Raw genomic sequence first — 7,501 nt, forward strand, 5'->3', positions numbered from 1 at the left:
GACTCAGCTGTCCACTTGCATGTCTAACAGATGTCATAAGATCACCTCTATCTAATTTTTTTTTAATTTTTACTTGGAGGATAATTGCTTTACAGTGTTGTGTTGCTTTCTGTCATACATTAACACAAATCAAATATATGTACACACAAACACACATACACACACACACATATCCCCTCCCCCTTGAACCTCCCTCCCACGTCCCACCACATCCCTTTAGGTCATCACAGAGCACTGGGTTGAGCTCCCTGCTTCATACAGCTAATTCTCACTGGCTATCTACTTATCTAGTGTACGAGTTTCAGTGCTCGTCTCTCAAATCGTCCTACCCTCTCCTTTTCCCACTGTGTCCACAAGTCTGTTCACTATGTCTGTGTCTCCTTTGTTGCCCTGCAAATAGGTTCATCAGTACCATCTTTCTAGACTCTCTCTCGCATGTGCATGCTCTCTCTCTCTCTCTCTCTCTCTCTCTATATATATATATATATGACCAAACATGCCCCCGCCTCAGAAGGTGAGCCAGTGTTAGTCGCTCAGTCATGTTTGACTCTTTGTGACCCCATGGACTGTAGCCCACCAGGTTCCTCCGTCCATGGGATTTTCCAGGCAAGAATACTGGAGTGGGTTGCCATTCTCTTTCTCCAGGGGATCTTCCCCACCCAAGGATTGAACCTGGGTCTCCTGCATTAGTGGCAGACTTTTTACCATCTGAACCAGGTAAGCCTGACCCATATATATATATTTGTTTTTCTCTTTCTGACTTACTTCACTCTGTATAATAGGCTCTAGGTTCATCCACCTCATTATAACTGATTCAAATGTGTTCCTTTTTATAGCTGAGTAATTTAATACATTGATAGGGGAGTTAAATATGTTTTTTAAAGCTAAGAAAGCTGGTTTTCAAGAGAGAAACATACCACTCTCCACTTGTCCATGAGAATGTGTGAGTGAACAGTTGTGCTTCACAGGTACTTTGTTACCGAAGATTCTGATGCAGGAAGTGGGCTGAAATCAGAGACATTTGTTTTAGGATGACACTGCATCACTGAGCCTTGGACAAAGGGGACAAAGTTTTTCTGTTGTAACGGAGCTTCCCACAAACGTCCATATATAGAGAGAGATATAGATATATGTCTGCTGCTGCTGCTAAGTCGCTTCAGTCGTGTCCGACTCTGTGTGACCCCATAGACAGCAGCCCATCAGGCCCTCCCGTCCCTGGGATTCTCCAGGCAAGAACACTGGAGTGGGTTGCCGTTTCCTTCTCCAGACATATGTCTAGACACTGCAATATAATTGACATATAACATTATGTAAAGGTATACAATGCAGTAATTTGGTACATATATGTGCATACGTGATATAGGTGTATCAGGTATATACATGTGTATTGCAAAGTGATAACAATAAGGTCAGTTAACACCTCCATCATCCCTCACAATTATATTTTTGTGTGTTTGGTGAGAACTTAAGAGACCTTCATGAAGAAAATCACTTTAAAAGACTTAATATGACCCTGCAATCGCACTCCTGGGTATATATCTGGAGAAAAACATGGTCCAAAAAGACACGTGCACCCCAGTGTTCACTGCGGCAATTTTTACAACAGCCAAGACATGGAAGCAACCTACATGTTCACTGACAGAGGGATGGATAAAAAAGATGTGGCACACACACACAACGGAATATTACTCAGCCACTAAAAAGAACGAAATAGCGCCATCTGCAGCTACACGCTTGGACCCAGAGATGATCACATTGAGTGAAATAAGTCAAACAGAGAAACAGAGATCTCATATGATATCCCTTATATGTGGAATCTAAAAAGAAATTATACAAATGAAGTTACTTGCAAAACAGAAAGAGACTCACAGACGTAGAGAACGAACTTACGGTTACTGAGTGTGGGGGGAGGGATAGATCGGGAATTTGGGATGGACATGTACACACGGTTGTATTTAAAGTGAATAACCAGCAAGGACCTACGGTATAGCACAGGGAATTCTGCTCAGTGTTATGTGTCAGCCTGAACGGGTGCGGGGTTTTGGAGGAGAATGGATACACGTATGTATTCATCACTGAGTCGCTTCGCTGTCACCTAAAACTGTCACAAGGTTGTCATTTGACTATATGCCAATATAAAATGAAAAGGTTTTAAAAATTTTTTAAAAAGATTTGAAAAACAAGATATGAAAAACATAAGATGTCTTAGAGAAGTACAAGAATGCTAACAGCAGTGTTGTTCATCTTGGGGAAAAAAAAGTGTTGAAAACAACCTAAAAGTCCACCAACACAGGGATGACTACATTGACTTTTCATTCATAGTATGGGGTACTATGCAGCAGTCAAAAAGAAAGATGTATTTTTGTGTGATCCATGTTTATTTAATGAGAATATCTCCAAAGCATGATAAGCAAAAAAAAAAAAAAAACACACATTGAAGAAAAATTATGCTTGATAATAACCAGTATTAATAATGTTCAGTAACATTAACTATCATGAGTTTTGATATTACCAGAATATTATAGAAAGGTTTGTAACCAGGAGGCATGACTGATGCCCTACTTGTCAAAGAGCCTCATTCTCATCCACTGTGGGGCAGAAAGTCCCCAGAGGTGGCGCTGGATGAATTCCCAAGACGGACGGGAAATAGGCAACAGGAAGTGCTGTGTCCCAGAGCACACATCGACAGACGTCCGCAACACTGGCCCACCCCCTGCCTTCCGTGCCCGCAGCTCGTAACACAGGCTCCACCCCAGAGCCAGGATGCGTCTTGCCTCTCTATCACCTCATCCCCTTGGAAGAACTGGCCTCCCACCAGCCCAGCTCCGCACCCGGAAGACGCTTGGCCTCACCTGATGCCCAGCAGGGAGCCGTCAGGACACCCAGCTAGGTAGGTCAGGCTGCTCCAAGTTTCTGAGTGGGTTGCACCTCATACCTGGGGTGACTGGAGGCAGCAGAATGAGTAGAACCTGTGGTTATAAGGGATAGTCAGCTGGTTCGAACCCCACCACTGCCACTTACTATCTACACTGTTGTTCGGTTGCTGAGTCATGTCTGACTCTTTGTGACTCCATGGACTGCAGCACACCAGGCCTCCCTGTCCATCACCAACTCCCTGAGCTTGCTCAAACTCATGTCTAGTGAGTCAGTGATGCCATCCAACCATCTCATCCTCTGTCATCCCCTTCTCCTCCTGCCCTCAATCCTTCCCAGGATTGGGGCTTTTCCAATGAGTCAGGAAATGGAGGAATCAACCTGCCTGACTTCAGGCTCTACTACAAAGCTACAGTCATCAAGACAGTATGGTACTGGCACAAAGACAGAAATATAGATCAATGGAACAAAATAGAAAGCCCAGAGATAAATCCATGCACCTATGGACACCTTATCTTTGACAATGGAGGCAAGAATATACAATGGAGAAAAGACAATCTCTTTAACAAGTGGTGCTGGGAAAACTGGTCAACCACTTGTGAAAGAATAAAACTAGAACTCTTCCTAACACCATACACAAAAATAAACTAAAAATGGATTAAAGATCTAAACGTAAGATCAGAAACTATAAAACTCTTAGAGGAAAACATAGGCAAAACACTCTCTGACATAAATCACAGCAGGATCCTCTATGACCCACCGCCCAGAATGTTGGAAATAAAAGCAAAAATAAACAAATGGGACCTAATTAAACTTAAAAGCTTTTGCACAACAAAGGAAACTATAAGCAAGGTGAAAAGACAGCCTTCAGAATGGGAGAAAATAATAGCAAATGAAGCAACTGACAAAGAATTAATCTCAAAAATATACAAGCAGCTCAATTCCAGAAAAATAAACGACCCAGTCAAAAAATGGGCCAAAGAACTAAGCAGACATTTCTCCAAAGAAGACATACAGATGGCTAACAAACACATGAAAAGATGCTCAACATCACTCACTATTAGAGAAATGCAAATCAAAACCATAATGAGGTACCATTTCATGCCAGTTAGAATGGCTGCTATCCAAAAGTCTACAAGCAATAAATGCTGGAGAGGGTATGGAGAAAAGGGAACTCTCTTACACTGTTGGTGGGAATGCAAACTAGTACAGCCACTATGGAGAACAGTGTAGAGATTCCTTAAAAAACTGGAAATAGAACTGCCTTATGATCCAGCAATCCCACTGCTGGGCATACACACTGAGGAAACCAGAATTGAAACAGACATGTGTACCCCAATGTTCATCGCAGCACTGTTTATAATAGCCAGGACATGGAAGCAACCTAGATGTCCATCAGCAGACAAATGGATAAGAAAGCTGTGGTACATATACACAATGGAATATTACTCAGCTATTAAAAAGAATACATTTGAATCAGTTCTAATGAGGTGGATGAAACTGGAGCCTATTATACAGAGTGAAGCCAGAAAGAAAAACACCAATACAGTATACTAACACATATATATGGAATTTAGAAAGATGGTAATGGTAACCCTGTATGCGAGACAGCAAAAGAGACACAGATGTATAAAACAGTCTTTTAGACTCTGTGGGAGAGGGCGAGGGTGGGATGGTTTGGGAGAACAGCATTGAAACATGTATATTATCTTATGTGAAACAAATCACCAGTCCAGGTTTGATGCATGAGACAGGGGGCTGGTGCACTGGGATGACCCAGAGGGATGGGATGGGGAGAGAGGGGGGAGAGGGGTTCAGGATGGGGGACACATGTACACCCGTGGTGGATTCAGTCAATGTATGGGAAAACCAATACAATATTGTAAAGTAATTAGCCTCCAATTAAAATAAATAAATTTATATTTTAAAAAACTTTTAAAAAAGACTTTAAAAAATATGGACCATTTTTAAAGTTTTTATTGAATTTTTTTACAATATTGGTTCTGTTTTATGGGTTTTTTTGGCCACAAGGCATGTGGGATTTTATCTCCCCAACCAGGGATCAAATCTGCACCCCCTGCATTGGAAGGGTAAGTCTTAGGAAATGATATATAAATCCTAGTTATCATTCTGCTGACGTAGTATCAGGGATTCAAGACTGAGTAGCCAAAGTGGCAAGCTTGGTCAAGCCGCTGTTGCTAGGGAGCCGGATCCGTCTTTGCTGTGGTGGTGGTCCTGTGCATTGCAGGATGCTGGCCAACAATCCCGTCTCTACTCAAAAATGTCCCCAGATGGTGCCACAGATCCCTTTTTGGGGGGGCATGATCATCCTTGTCTGAGAACCGCTGCTCTAAGTGAGACCACCGTGAGTGGAGGCATGTAAGCCAGAGCTATGAGCTGGTGGGGTGGAAATACTGTGGGCAGCACTCGTGGAGAGGCAGTTCCTAAAATCTCATCCTACCCCTGAAGCGATGCTTCCGTGCCACTCAGCAGCCATGCTGATGTCTCGCATTGGCCAATGGCTCAAATCCAGGGTGTCTGCTCCCCTCCGCTGCTTCAGATCTTGACGTTTCTTAAGTTATTTATTTACTTTTGGCTGCACTGGGTCTTCCTTGCTGCACACAGGCCTTCTCTAGTTGCAGCGAATGGGGGCTACTCTAGGGTTGCAATACATGGCATTCTCATGGCGGTGGTTTCTCTTGTTGCCCTGGAGAAGGAAATGGCAACCCACCCCAGTACTCGTCTGGAAAATCCCATGGACGGACGAGCATGGTAGGCTACAGTCCATGGGGTCATAGTCGGACACGACTGAGTGACTTCACTCACACTCAACTCACTCTTGTTGCAGAGCACGGGCTCCAGGGCGCACAGGCTTCAGTTTACAGCGCACAGGCTCAGCTGCCCCGCAGCATGTGGAATCTTCCCAGACCAGGGATCGAACCCATGTCCTCTGCATTGGCAGGCGGATTCTTAACCACTGGACCCCAGGGAAGTCTCCGATTATGATGTTTGCGGTATTGTTCTTTATATCCATGCAGAGGCCTTACCAAGCAGTTCTGAGAAACACAGACGCACCCATTTGGAGAAAACAATAGAGACACAGTGTTTCACATACCAGGCACTTTCCACAGTCACACCTGTACTAACTTTACTTAATCCTCACGATGATTCTATGGTGGGTGAGGGGACATTGTTATTCCTACATGTTTCAGATAAAGAAACCAAAGCACAGAGAGGTCAAGCAACTTGCCTAACGTCACACAGGTGGCACATGGCTGGGCTAGGTTTGAACCTTGGAGGGGGGCATTTGACATGCACAGTGCCATTTCAGTTTCTTCCTCCCTCTGGTTGGTTAGGACCTTCCCAACCCAGGGATTGAACCCAAGTCTCTCTTGTCTTCCTGCATTGGCGGGCAAGTTCTTTACCACTAGCACCAGCTGAGAAGCCCTTTATATTTGAATTAACTGCCAAGTCAAGAAATTTAAACAACCACCACCTGGAATTCGGGTTCACTTGAAAAGCATCAGGGAATCTGGCAATGCTTGGTCCACCACCACCAGCTGGCAAGAGCTTGGAGCAGCCGCCTCATTCCAACAGATCCCGTTTCTCCAGAGGCCCGGTCACTCCCTATTCTATCAATTGGCTGGACTCACTAATTCACTAAATAATTCACTGGGTGTGTTTGCCCAGCCTCTGCAGATATTAGACTTTCAGACCTCCAGGAAGAACAAATCATGCATGTGCGTTTTTGTCTGTTTGTCTGTTTTTGTTCGGTTTTTAGGAGCCTAGCCATAGCAATCTGTAATTCAGTCCTGTCTACATTACAGAGGATGGTTGATTTCCGTTTCCTTCCTGTGTGTGAGGGCATGCTCAGTGGCCTCCAACTTTTTGAGACCTCCTGGACTGTAGCAACCAGGCTCCTCTGTCCATGGGATTCTCCAGGCAAGAAGACTGGAATGGGTTGCCATTTCCTCCTTCAGGATTCTTCCTGACCCAGGGATCAAACCTGCATCTCCTGCACGGGCAGGCAGATTGTTTACCACTGGGCCACATGGGAAGCCCCAGGACAGGGGAGGGATCCAGAAACTCAGCCTCACAGGCCCCACATTTTCCTTGTGGCTGTTGAAAAAAAGAAGTTTTCACATATTGAGACATAGGGAAAGCCATTCCGGCTCATACATGGGTTAACCTGAATTCCATGCTAAGTAAAACAGCATCTTTTTGGCCTAACATATATGCATTGTACATCTGCTGCAATTATTCAGGAAAAGGGCACCTTGACCAGAAATAATGTCCATGTTAAAAATAAAGGTTAAAGTCCCTCCTTCTGGGTCGCCAGGGCTTGTCCTTCTTTGATAGTAAGACCCCCTTCCCAGGTGCCAAGTCCACACTGACTTGATATGTATGTGCCGGTCTCTCTTTTAACACTGAAGAAATATAATCTCTGACTTAACGTTTTTGTTCTGTTGTTTTTCAGCGGCTAAGGTATGTCTGACTCATTGTGACATCATGGACTGCAGCACGCTAGGCTCCCCTGTCCACTATCTCCCTGAGTTTGCCTAAACTCATGTCCATCGAGTTGGTGATGCCATCCAACCATCTCATCGTCTGTCGTCCCCTTCTCCTC

The sequence above is a fragment of the Bubalus kerabau genome, chromosome 17, assembly GCF_029407905.1.
Source record: "Bubalus kerabau isolate K-KA32 ecotype Philippines breed swamp buffalo chromosome 17, PCC_UOA_SB_1v2, whole genome shotgun sequence".
NCBI classification, from domain to species: domain Eukaryota; kingdom Metazoa; phylum Chordata; class Mammalia; order Artiodactyla; family Bovidae; genus Bubalus; species Bubalus kerabau.